The following is a 14,207-nucleotide window of genomic DNA, read 5'->3' on the forward strand; positions in this document are numbered from 1 at the left end:
AAGAACTCTCTGCAACAATTCTACCCTGTCCAGCTGAGAATGAGTCCTAGGCTGGAGAGTACTGGGTGCAGGTAGTTCAGGCACTCCTATGCTAGGGGTACTGAGAGCAAAATGGTGCAGTACACAAACAGTCTGTGAAAATGTGATGGTGTAAGTTCACTCAGAACAGAGCCCAGTTTTACTCCTTTTGGCAAATATTCATTGAGCAGTTAATCCAGAGCTTCCAATTTTGAGAGGAGGCTGTAGAATATGCAGTACACCATTGCTTAGGCCTCAGTTTCTAAATCAGTCTTACCAGAGAAACAGCATGGGTTTGTGCCCAATTATCACTAAACATGGAATTTCACTTCATATACTGCTAGTTTGCTTACTTGTTATATGTTTTATATATATTGTTATATTTGTTATATACACTTGTTGTATTATGTTGAAACATAAAGGGAAGTATCATTTAAAAGACAGTATCTGCAGGCAAGATGTGCCCAGTGTTACAATAGAGGTGTGACTTATAGAAGCAACCAACTATTTTCTGACTGGATTTGAGGCCTGTTCCACAGAAGGGAATCCATGCCTGGTGCCATAAACCTGATCAAAAGCCCATAGATAAAGAGGTCATTGGCGCAAAATCAAAGGCCCTGCTGTAACTTTAGCTAAACAGACATGCTGTCAAACTGCTTTCTAAACATTTATGTCTATATCTATAGATAACTGCTGCTCCAACCTTGGTCAGAAGTTTCCTTTGGGTAGCAGTGAATACAGACTGACACCTGGTCAGTGATGGTGCTAGGAATAAGTAATTATTCAGTGTTTGGTCCTAAATAAGACATCTATATGAAACCACAAAGGACCCAGGGAACATTGCAGGCGAAGAGTCAGAAAATGGGGAGAGATGCTATGAAATGCTGTCTTCTGGATACACGTGGCTGTTCACCCATGATCTCACAGAAGCTAGAGTGGTAGTTTCAAATAATTGGCCCCCATAAGCTCACAGAGAGTGGCAGTGTCAGGAGGTGTGGCTTTGTTGGAGTGGGTGTGGCCTTGTTGGAGGAAGTGTGTCACTGTGGGGGTGGGCTGTGGGGTTTCCTTTGCTCAAGCTACACTCAGTATGATACTCAGCTCACTTCCTGCTGCCTTCTGATCAAGATGTAGGCAGCACCATATCTTCCTAAATGCCTCCATGTACCACCACAATGTTAATGGACTAAACCTCTGAACTGTAAGCCATTCCCATTAAATGTTTTTCTAAGAGTTGCCATGGCCATGGTGTCTCTTCACAATAGAAACCCTAACTAAAACACTGAAGTTACTTGTACAAGATCAAACCAGTAAATAATGGATAGTGTAATGTTGTGGATATTTGTTTAACTATGTAAATATGTGTTGCATTTGTTTACACTGCATTTGTTTAAATATGTAAAGACGTATTGCTGTTTCACCTTGCCTGCCTAAGGCACTTGATTGGTCTAATAAAAAGTTGAATGGCCAATATGTAAGCCAAGGAGGGACAGGCAGGCCTGGAAGGCAGAGAGATAAGGTAGCCAGCCAGTCAGCAGCCAGCCAACTGGGAGCCAGACAGACAGACATGGATGAAGCAGGAAAGCAGGATGGACAGTACATAGATGAGGTAAATGAGCCTCAAGGCAGCACATAGATTAATAGAAATGAGTTAATTTAAGTTAAAGAAAAAAGCTAGCTAGAAACAAGCCTAAGCTAAGGCCAAGTATTCATAATTAATAATAAGTCTCTATATCATGATTTGGGGGCTGGCAGTCCAAGAAAGTCTGCTATGGTGTAAGGGCATGTGAAGCTCTGTCTCTTTCTGGGAAGCTATTGGCAATTGATAGCTTCTACGATAGAGAAAATAAATTTCTTTGAGGGTGTGGCCACGGGTAGGTTCATGTAGGTGGCATTAACTGGACTCATTGGGTTATAAAAAATAAGACATGAAGCTGGAAGAAGCACATGTTGGGAAAGAGGTGTGAGAGGAGAGAATCAGAGGTAGATATGATCAAGGTATATTGTATACATGCAGGAAATAGTCAAAGAATACATTTTCAAAACTATAACTTTTAAAAGCAATATTCAGGTATCATAATATCATGAAGACACTCTGTACCCAGTATCACCATGATAATTGAACAGAGAGGCATACCTGGGTGAGGGACTGCTTCTGGAAAGCTGGAATGCAAGGTAGCTGCAATAAGGCAGAGGTTAAGTTGTGGCAACTTATCTACAAACATTACATCAATACATAGTCATGGGCATTCAGCTACAGACTCCAGGACACCGACATGGCTTAGAACCATTCTGTAGATAAACTATTTGTCTTGTAATACATCTAGCTGCATTTTCCTGGTGAATCAATAGCCTATTACAATGCCAGGCCACTATTCTCAACATACAGGCTAAGACTGTATAGAGTGCTAACATTACCCCAGAAAATGAACAGTTTCCCTAGACAACAGGACAAACTGAAGCTACTAGAGTTGAACAAGGTTGGTTTTAACCCCTCAGTTCTCTACTGGCTTAATTTAGGGACCTTGTTCACCTCATCTTAATAAACATGAGATGGTCAAGAAGACTAATTAAAATAATGCAGCATGGCATGCAAATTGCTGCAGAATCGACTGTAGTTAGAAGTCAGTTAATGAAGCACTTTTTCCCCCAAGTGCTTTTCTAACAACTGTGTAACAACTAACAATAAAGTCTTCATTTTACTTGCAATATACTTTGGATTTGAGATGTATGCAAACAATTATTTAAGACTCTGTCAATCAGCCGCCATCTCTCACCAACTCCACAGGACCTGCACCTGCAAGGGAACTGTGGCCTGTGGGTCTGTAGCCCCTGGGCCCCCACTAAGTCATAGCTGCTTGTTCTTCACATCACTAAGAAAGAAATGCACTCTGACAGAAGACTCTATATACATGGAAGAGATCCATATTTACCCAACAGAAACATGGTCCTCTCGAGTGACAAAGGTCCAAAATCTCATAACCAAGTTTAGGCAATTAAAACAAAATTCAAAAGCATTTTTATAACCTATTAAGGAAGAAATTGCTCCTGCAATCCCATCAATAAGTTTGGGGTCACATTTTAAGTTCACTGTGGCTTTACTGAGAACCTTGGCATTTAATTATTTAATTATCCTCTAAGGCACCCATTAGTTTTGTTTAAAAAAAATTCAGGTTCTGATAGCACATGGAAATATCTGCACCGCCAAAATATCTGATGAAGTAAGGACATAGTACAGTACTATGACAAGATTTCAAGAAGGTATTGCCAATGTCCAAGTGAGTAGGGCATTTTGTATACACAGAAAACAAATTTACCGAATATTGACATAAACAATTGAGCCAAATCCTGTAGATGATTTTTTAAAGCCATAGTGAAGTCAACTGCCTTCAGGAACTTTATATCTAATGGAAAATATGTAGCACACTAAAAGGGGGGCGTGCACCATGACATATGATTGGATGCCAGTTGGAATACCTTGCAAGCATTCTTGACAAAACTGGAAGCGTCGAGTTTATGAATGTAGGAAGGCTCTCCTCGTGGGGCCCAGCTTACCATCTGTTTGGTCTTTTCAAGGACCTCTGCACAGCCTGCTGACACTATGGGAAGGGGGAAGCTGTTGAGCCAGAGGCTTCAATGAGGTAGAACCCTCCTGAAGACAAGCTCAACAGAAGGAAGAGCCCATGTCCATTTATGCTCTGTGCTGAATCTGAGATGAGGTAGAACTTAAGCCAGACTGAAAAGACTGTAAGAAATAAGGGAGATGGTTTATTATTTGATTATCTAATCTGTAAGTCACCAGGATATTTTCTAATAGTGACCTCTTTGACTAGACCCCTTATGGCTTCCAAAACCAGCTTTCTTTTCTCATTCAAAAGACCATTTAGACACTTCTAAGTCAAAATCCCTAAAAAATACAGAAATTACTTTTCCTATCTAAGACTCGAGCTTCTTGAGTTCTGGTTTTCTATCCTCCCCAACCGATTGACATAATATTCATTTCATTGAGGAAGGGTCCCACATCTGTTCTGTGTCTCTGCCATTACTATTACTATAGTCTTACGCTTACCATTATCAACCATGCGCATAGCTACTGCCAAAGTTGGGTGCTGTGGTGAGCCCTTTATATTAATTCTTTCATCCTAACTACAGTCCATAGGCATAGTAATATTTAGAGAGGTTAGGTAACTTGCCAAAAGCCGGGAACTATGAGAATTGAAATTTCTCCTGTCTTACTCCCTATCTAAGAATGCTAACCATTGTGCAATGCTCTCAGTTTGAGGCTATATCTTTTGAGTTGAAGCCAATTATATCAACAGACACAGATATTCATGGATAGGGGGTACTTTTAACACATCACAAACATAAGGCAATAACAGTGCTGTATATATAGCATTTGCCACCTAAATACTATGATTCTCTTTATCCTGGATGGTGGGGTAACATCTCTGATTGAGGGAGGTGATGGTCTGTTGATGAGCTCAGACATTTCAAATGAATATACCTGGGCGAGGTGAGAATCAGACAAAAATAAGACCTTATCAACCCCTGACCGCCTTCTAGTCTCTTGTAAGGAGGTATAATTATTCTCAAGTTCAGAATCTGACATCAAACTTTGGTTTCCAATGACTCTTGTCAGATTCCTCTGATTACAGGCTTGCTTCCCTGTCTCAGCCTTCTCAATTGCACTTGGCTTGCTGCCATACACGCTGCCATTATCACCACCAAGATTTAAACAGTACCTCTCCAGACACACGGAACACTGTGAAATGCTCATATTTATAAATGAAAGCTATAATCACACCTCTTGTGGGAACAGCCAGTTTTGTATTCATTTCACAAATGCAAAAATTATCCCACCAAACAATCAAAATAACAGGTTAAGTATTTTGACCCAGTTCAACAAATATTAATTAAAAACTATGGTGTCATGCTTTATGCTAGGTACAGGGAGAAGGAAAAATAGATCAGTCCAGGACCTGTTTGGCTCATGAAAGGGAGCTTTGTACATCATATCATATCCACAGAACAGCTTCTGCTGTAAGGGAGAAAGCCACAGGTACTCTGGGAACCCATGAATGTGCTGTTCACATTCAGGTCCAGTGCTTCTTGCTTGGTATGAGAGTGGAAATTTATGGCACACAGTTAAAATAACAACTATGCTTTCCCATACCCTATATTCACTAACAGCTGGAACGACACCTATAATTTGAAGTGGCCCTGAACTGAAATACAGTCTCTTTACAGAGGCTATAATTTCATATTTTGTGAATACATACTTACTTGGTGACTATTTTCAGTATGAGCATCGTGGTTGGCCCTATACAAGTTAGCAGTATGTCTTGGCAGAATGGGAGATACTCAAAGAATAAATTCAAAAGGCCTTATTTCACTTAAAACTTCTTCACCTGCTTCCACACAAAACCTCTTTAACAGAATACAGTATTTTACAGTATACCATTAGAGGTCAAAATTTTAAATGAAGGCCTCCTGTGGTTCAGTAGTTAATATATTATACTGCTTTTGAAGGGGATCCAATTTGGGTTCTCAGCACCCTGTCAGGCTGCTCACAACAGACTCCAAGTCCACAGTATCTGAAAACACTTTCTGACCTCTGTGGGAACCTGTGCTCATGTGCACATACCCAAAAACACAGATACATACATATAAACATAATTAAAAATTTTAATAAATAAAAATAAGCCCTCATGGCAGTACTAAAAATATAACAAAGTGCAATGGGCCTCTGCTGTGATGTTTTCATGTGGTTGTTCCTGTAATCCTCACAGTGGTATGAGATCAGTACTAAAACTCTTCCCCTTGGCTACTGAGACACAAAGCAGAGGCTCCAAGAAGTGGGAGGACATCCCAGTGTCCCACAGCCTCAGCCAGGATGCAAGCCCAAGATGAATCAACTTCACAAGAACCAGATAAAGATGGGCTGGGAATCATGTAAGAGAAGGAAGTAAAGTCATGTAAGGGGGAAGTAAAAGAGAAGTCGAAGGAAGGAAATTAAAGAGCAGTGCAAGTGTTTCAGAGGTACTCAATGAAACTGAATCTATTCTATCATTTCTACGGTGATGAGCCTTACCCAAATACTTACCGAGACGGAGCCTGCCTGCCATTTCTCTAATCCCAACACACATACCTCCCATGACCTTTAATCTTCTACTTGAGAAATTCCAGTACCCATTACCAGGCAGAGACCCAATTCTCCTTGCTCGTACAGCAGGAACATGTGGGGCACTAAACTTCAGGAAGTGATTATCTTTATTATTTACATCAAAGAACTATCTTTAAAAGGTAGTCTCAGGGTGAACAATTACTGAGGAATTGCCAAGGGTGGACCCTCTGCCAAGTATGTGCCCACAGAGCGGGTTTCTAGGACATGACGACAATAGTTCTGAGGAGCTTAGAGCTCTTCTATAGGCACTATTAAGCACCCTCATGACTCCCATCCCTAACTCCAGGACCAAACAGGCTTTCCCACAAAGCAACACCTCTCAACATTCTCTAGAGAAGGAATCAGGTCACGTGCATTCTAGTCTGTGTCCTTCAGCTAACCAGCATGAAACCTTTTGAAACCCAATTCTTTCTGAAAACCGTTGCCTCTGTGATAAGAGGAGCTGGCATGTAGACAGGTACCGTGAGATGAGATGAGGAAAACACATAAATGAATGATGCTTCATGTCCCCAAGGAGTCACTTCATCTTGAGAGATATTAAGAATATTAAAGTAATAAAATTATTACTGAGATTTTAACACACCAACCAGTATTTTCTTATACCTCATACTTTCTCTAAAAACATCAAATTAGAGGCTAGGTATGACGATGTATGTCAGTAATCATAGCATTCAGAAAACTGAAAAGAGTAGATCATAAACATATACATGCACATAGGAGGTGTACCTCAGTGGTAGTAGAATGCATGCTGAGGATGTACAAGATCTAAGTTTGATTACTAGCACTTAATATTAAAAAATAAGGCCAGGCAGTGGTGGTGCATGCCTTTAATCTCAGCACTCGGGAGGCAGAGGCAGGCAGATCTTTGTGAGTTTGAGGCCAGCCTGGTCTACAGAGTGAGATCCAGGAAAGGCACAAAGCTACACAGAGAAACCCTGTCTCGAAAAATTAAAAAAAAAAAAAAAATAAGTAAGTTATACCTCTTCACTGGCATATACTAAAATACGTATAATATATATGTATGTGATCATATGTATCTCACATTGTGAGGTTGTATGGTCTAAGTGAATAAATAGGGCTCAAGAGATGGCTTAGTACTTAAGAGCAATTGTTGCTCTATCATGAAGACCCAAGTTCAGATCCCAACATCACTTGATAGCTCACAAATGCCTGTAACTTCAAGAGATTCAACACTCTACCTGGTCACCTTAGGTACCAATACACACACGTTCACATCTTCACATACACATACACGCAAACACACACACACACTAAAAATAAAAAGTAAGTCTTCGGTGAATAAATATAAAAAGTGAAATTTCCTAGAAAATAGCAAACATTAAATATAAGCAATCATATATTAAAGCCTTTTCAGATACAGATATTTTCCGTATATTATCATTTCATGTTATTTAATGTTCATGAACGCCCTTAGATATATGTGTTCTCATACTTCTTTTATTTATAAGAAATGAATCCCAGCACTCGGGAGGCAGAGCCAGGTGGATCTCTGTGAGTTTGAGGCCAGCCTGGTCTACAGAACGAGATCCAGGACAGGCACCAAAACTACACAGAGAAACCTTGTCTCGAAAAAACCAAAAAAAAAAAAAAAAAGAAAAGAAAGAAAGAAAGAAAAAAAGAAAAGGAATAAAATTTGGAAAATAACATGCTTGGCAAAGTTTACACCGATCATTTGAGCTCATTTCTGCTAGATTTCAATTGCACATAACAAACAAGACTACTGCTTTCCTTTCTTCCCTGCTCCCCATTTCTTCATGTACCTCCTCCTTCCCACCCATGTACCAGCATGGCCTCTGCTTTTCAGCTGGTTTTTCATCAGAATTTCCAGGTGTCCGTACCTGTGTGTTCGTGTTGTTACATAAAGGCAGATGCTTTCAGCTCTGTCCTTGCTGTTCCTGTTTAGCTCTGCACCTCCTCTGGACTGTAGATTTTCCCAGTGAGATAGGGAAAACAGTTACGGATTGCTTTAGCTCTTCAAAAGTCTTGAGTGGTTGGCAGAGAAGTTTATAGCTGCAGGTAATTCTCCACCTTTGTAGTCACTCACACTGCTCATTCCTAGGATCATGATAGTGTTAGATAGACTGCTCTGCTGGATTTCCTTGGAACCCTGGTGCCAATGCATATAACCCCTGCCCTTTTAGGACTGATTACTACTTTTTATTCATTATATGTATGTATTTATGCCTGTGTGTGGGTCTCTGTATGGGTCTGTATACATGATGCCTGTGGGGTCCAAAAAAAAGATATTATATACATAAATAATCTAAAGTTACAGGCATGAGCCACCCAGTATGAGTGGGTGGCGAAAACAAACACCAGTTTTCGGTGAGAGGCAGTATGTGCTCTTAACTACTACACTACCTCTCCAGCCTCCTGTTATTACTTTAAAGTTTTTTTCCATGTGTGTGAGAATGTTTGTGTGTGGTCGTATGCATATGTGTTGTATAGAAGCCATAGTCAATATGAGGTATCTTCCTCAATAGATGTCCACATTAAATATTAGAGACAGGATCTTTGACCAGACTTGCAGCTCACTCATTTGGCTGGACTGGCTAGCTAGAAAGCTTTTAGAGATCTGCCTCTGCCTCCACAACTCTGAGATTACATTTGTGTGCCACTGAGCCTAGCTTCATATGGGGGTGTTAGGAGCCCAAACTGAGGTCCTCACACTTGTGTGACAAGTGTGTTACTAACTCAGGCAATGCTGCAGCCCCTTCTCTGTTTATGACGTAATTCTGTCAGCGTCTTCATTCATTGTCACTGTTGAAAGCAACAACTAGTTAAGGAGCAGTTGTCTCTCCGTGGCAGTTGGCATGCATCACTTGTACAAAAGTTTGCATAATGCCTCTCCTACGGTATACCCACAATGCTAATCCCTTCTCTGTCTCCTCATGCTCATTTCAAATTTCATTTTCTGGCCTCAGTCCAATAGCACCCACTTTCACCTTTGCTTGTATCCACAGAACATGGCTTGCCTCCTCTCAGGTGTCCTTTTTGACATGTTTTTTATTTCTTGCTGTTCTAATAGAACTCTGTCACAACCTCTCTCCTTTATCGCCACACCAAACTAAAGTTACAATGTTCGTTCCAGCATTTACTACTCCAGGGTTGAAGAGTGCCTTCTTCACTCTTGCCGTGTCAACCGCAACTGTCTTTTTGCATGGATCTTGTCAGCTGTAGCTGCCTACTTCCCTGGCTGTAAATAAACTCTAGGCTGTTGACATATTTATTATGGTGTTTTAGCCTGAGACTTAGATGTGGGTTTCCAGCACTGTAAAAACATTCTGAACCTGGAAAAAATGATATGTGTATGTGTACTTTTATAAGGAAAGCATTTATGACTTTCATGAGATCAGGAAAATTCAGAGATCTTAGAGATAGATGTAAATAGGATCCAAGAGTGCTGGATTTAGAGGAGATCTTAAAAGGAGATGTTGATTCTATGCTCTGGGATTACAGACACTTAGAATTCTGTGGTTAAAAAAAACCAGTCAGATTACTTATCTATTTCAAATATTTCAAAAGCACAATTGAAATTAGATCTTTGTCTACAAGGCTTTTGAATATAATGGACATTTCTTGTTATTTTGATTTTTACTAAAATTAAGTAGAACCAACATTGATTGCAGGAGTATATTTTACTGAACACTCTTCACCAAATTGCTGAGTACTTACAACATTATATATAATACTTGAATAACAAATAGTTTGTCCATGTTTCCTTATGACAAAACCAGAAAAAAAAATTAAAGAATACCTAACACCACTCATGGTCAGCATATTAGAGACCAGGCATGTGTGATGGACTGTGGAGCCTAGAAACCCTACCTTCCCATGTTCTGATTGACAGTTATATGTGTTTGCATTAATAAAACAGGGGAATATACTATTACTTAATAAGTATGCCTTGCTTGGGTTTTGATCTGTTTTTCAACTGGTGGTTTTCAACTGGGATGATTTTTGCCTCCTAGGGGACATTTGACTGTGCCTACATAATATTTGGTTGTTGCTAATGAGAGAATGCTAACAGCATCGAGTGGGTAGAGGCCTATGAGGCCGATAAAGCTCTACTGCCAACAGGATCACCTCCCATGACAAATTATCCAGCACATGCTGCCTGCGGTGACATGCTGAGACATCCTGCTCTAGACAGGAGAGTGGGAAGAAGAGCCAAACAGCTTTGTGATGAAAATACTGAGGCCCACTGGTCACGCATAATCATGAGATAGAAAATGGCTAATAACTGGTGGATACATGAGCCACTGATGTAGAAAAAAAAAATCTCTTCTTCCCCTTTGACCTCACCCCATTTTTCCTGTATTGTCCATGCATTCGCTAACTCTGTGTCCTGGGACTTCAAAAGCAACAGAGTCAGCTAGAAGGTTTCAAAAACAGGATCTCCAGGAGCCAACTCCAGAGCTGGATTCATTAGGCCTGAGGTCCCAGTGATGCTGCCACAGGCCCACAGCTTCTCAAGTAGCAATACAGATCACCTGCCCTTCTGGAGGCTTCTCCATTTCTCCTCAAGAGACCACTACCTCTGCCTCAAGGCACAGCTCTGTGATCTGCCCCTGCCCCCCACAACGTGGCATATATGCTATATGTACGTGTGTTTTTGAAACTTAACATATTGTGAGAAGAAATGAAATTTAACACCACTCTTCTCTGGGGGAAAAAAGATTCTCTTCTCTTAATTTTTCCAAAATCTTTTTAATACTTTTTCTTTCCTTTTTCTTTAACAGATTCTCTTCTCTTCATTTTTCCAAAATCCTTTTAATACTTTTTTCCTCTTTCTTTATCAGTTTAGAAGATACAAACTCATTTTAAAAAACAAACAAAAACAAAGCCTACAAATTATATGCCTTCTAAAATGGGAACTGTGCAGCATTTAAACATCTACACTGTGTGCAAGAGTGTATTTGAGCGTATGTATATGTGTGTTGTGCATATGTGTGTGCATGCATGTGTGTATGTGGCTTCTGTTCCCTTTTCTGTCCTGAGGCCCTCCCTGCTCCCCTCTGTGGCCTGTCCTGCTTTCCTCTGAGTACATACTGAGTACATGCTCCTTGCTAATATACTTAACTTCCTCTTTCTTTCCAACTCCCCAAAAGACCTAAACAAACTATCTCCTTTTATTAAAATTGTCTTGGATAATTTGCATAAATTTTCATCTCTTACCACATACACTGAATTAAATTCATTTTTTATTGGGATGTGGAGTGTCTTCTTTCAGCTACACCCAAATCTGTTCTTTAGTGCCACAGTAATTGTGTGGGTGATTTTTCTGAGTGTGGTTAGCTTATCTTATCACTGGTTATAATTCCTCTTTGCCTCTGAAGGAACTGGGGCTTCAGCTATCCCTCAAATACTGTGGATGGCAGTGGGCTTTGCTGATGCCTCCTGATATCCACAGCCTTTCAGCTTCTGCCATCCCAAGACTGGGTTTGGTGAGTTGACTGTTGGCCATCGGGTTAGTAGAAACTGATTGGAAACTGTAACACAAGCATCACTAATGAGCTGGCTGCTGGTTCTGCCTGAGCAGAAATCACAGATAGACAAGGAACCCCTAAATTGCTTATCTCTGGCAGCTTCTGTACCTCCTCAGTGTTTGGTAGTGTGAGTGGCAGGAATAGTTAGGTAAAAGCAAATGGCCTTGGTACCCAGGAGTGGTATATTCTTCATGCGGCCTCTGGTATCAGGACCTGGGCCCTTCTCAGTGCCCAATACTACAGCTTTCGGGGCTAAGGGTCTCAGAGACCAGGCTGAGAGCTGTAACCACTCTCTAGAGGGGTCTACAGGTTCTTTCCTTTGGCTCCTGTAGCATTTTATCTGTTCTCCACTTTATCTCATCATCTAGCTACTTCCATGACCCTTCTTCCTGGCCTGGCTGCTCCAGACCTGCTTAGCTGCTCCTTCAATTGTCAGTGCTATCTGTCAGGAAAACTGCGGGTGCCTGCCTCTGTCAAGACAGCTTTCAGGAGCTGGAACAGGCAGCTGACTAAAGTCCCTGCTGTGACCAGTCCAATAACAGACATCTCTTCCCACTAGGGGCCGGATCCTGGTAGGTGGACGGGATCCTCCGGTGAAATCAGTAGGTGGTCAGCAGCAGCAGGTGCCAGACGGGTGCTGCCGAGTGGATTTCGGTCCGTGGGTGCAGCGCTGGGCTGGCCTGAGGCCTGTGCTGACTGCAACTTCTTCAGCAGTCAAGAGGAGACTGGCAGTGCTCTAGGCTGGGAAGGAAGGCACAAGGATGCTTGAAGACCATGCAGGATACTGCAAACCAGACGCCAGTCACTGGGTATACTCTCAAGACAGCCAAACCCAATTCACCTATAAAGAACCAGCTGCAGATATTCTGTACTCCGAAACCAGGGCCCAGGACTCACAAATGTACACTTAAGCTGTTCCGGAGTCTGAGCATCAGAGCTCAGAAACAGGGAAATATCAGGCCTTCAGGGACACCAAAGAAGTGTCTGGTTCTAAGTCCCTCATATGATGCCCGTGGACTCTTCAGCTGTCAAACCACTAAATGGTACGAGGGTCACCCACAGCACTAGGTCTGCTGTGCCCTCTGGGTCTTCAGCATCAAGCCTCTCAGACACCACTGGGTTTTCGGGAGCTGTCATCTGGACTTGGGGAGGCACTCACTCTGGTTGGTTTCGTACTGAAATCAACAGCGGCTCCAGGCCAGCACTGTTGTTTGGACCCCCCCACACAACTTTCTTCCATCCCCATCTCTTGTGCTGTCCGTTTTTCATGTGTCCAGTGCAGCCTGCACTACTGAAAGTAAACAAGGAAAGACCACTAGAGAGAAGCTTTTGTTGGCTCTGAAGTCACACACTAGAATTAGCACTGATAGCGTCTCCCAGCCAGTTCAAGGACAGGACCGAACCAGCCTGCTTATACAGCCCAAAGGGTGTTTGGACAAACCAATCACAGTCATTTGTTTTAGACCAACCACAGTCATGAAGGCTTGCATCCTGGACCAATCACATCCTCTGCCCTTAAGACCAATCGCTGTAGTTCTTCCACCAGGGGGCGTGCTTCTAACCCGGGTGGACAGGGTTCACTTGCCGCCTGTGTCGGGTTTGGGGCTAGGAGCTGATAAGGGTCACCTCCACCTGCGGCCACCTCTTTCTCACAGCTGCAGTAAAAGAAATCATAAGCCCCCTAATAAGACCCCGTCTGTGAATCTGTGAACTTCCGACAGACTCTGCATTGCCCAGATCCCAGGAGAACATCAGGCATCATCCTCACTTCCCCAGGGAAAAGCACACTCAAACCAGCAGACTGCAAGGACAGCAGAGGACTACCTTAACAGTGTGAGCACCCTAACTAGATGTGCCCCTTCTTCTCTGCTTCCCCCACATATTATTCAGCCACCTCTCTTCCTCTACCAGTAGGAATCAGAGACCACCTGGCTGCAGCCCCTGCTGTGGGCTAGTCACTAATTATTTGGCATGAAATCTCACCTTCCTCTGAGAGTTGCAAGAAGGGGCACCACAGCTGGAGAGAAGAGTCAGCATCAGCGCTTAAATGCACTTCTAAAGGACTCACAAGTGAGCTCCTAGCAACCGCATCAGCTTCTCGACACTGCCAGTGACTCCAGCTCCAGGGGTACCAATTTGCCTGTTCTCTGAACTTACCTACCCTCACGTGCAAGTATCTACAGACACACAGACACATTTTAAATTAAAAAAAAAAAAAGAAGGGCATCAACTCTGTCCCATCGGTCTCCCATGCCACGCTGCTATCTATCTGTAGGTCCATGGTATTAATAGTTTTTCTAATAAATCTCTTACCCAAAAGTACAATCTGCCTCAGTGCCCCTCTTGAACCCCAAACTTAAAGCTTTTTGGCTTCTGATTCCAACATTCTGGTACTAGCTGTACCAAACAGCCTTGGCTGGAGCTGTAACTTCAGGAGCCAGGGCAATCGACAGCAAGCTTCACATGGATGTTTTGAAGCATCCATGGAGCGTTCCAGA

Source organism: Peromyscus eremicus, chromosome 2 (assembly GCF_949786415.1).
Source record: "Peromyscus eremicus chromosome 2, PerEre_H2_v1, whole genome shotgun sequence".
Classification (NCBI taxonomy): Eukaryota; Metazoa; Chordata; class Mammalia; order Rodentia; family Cricetidae; genus Peromyscus; species Peromyscus eremicus.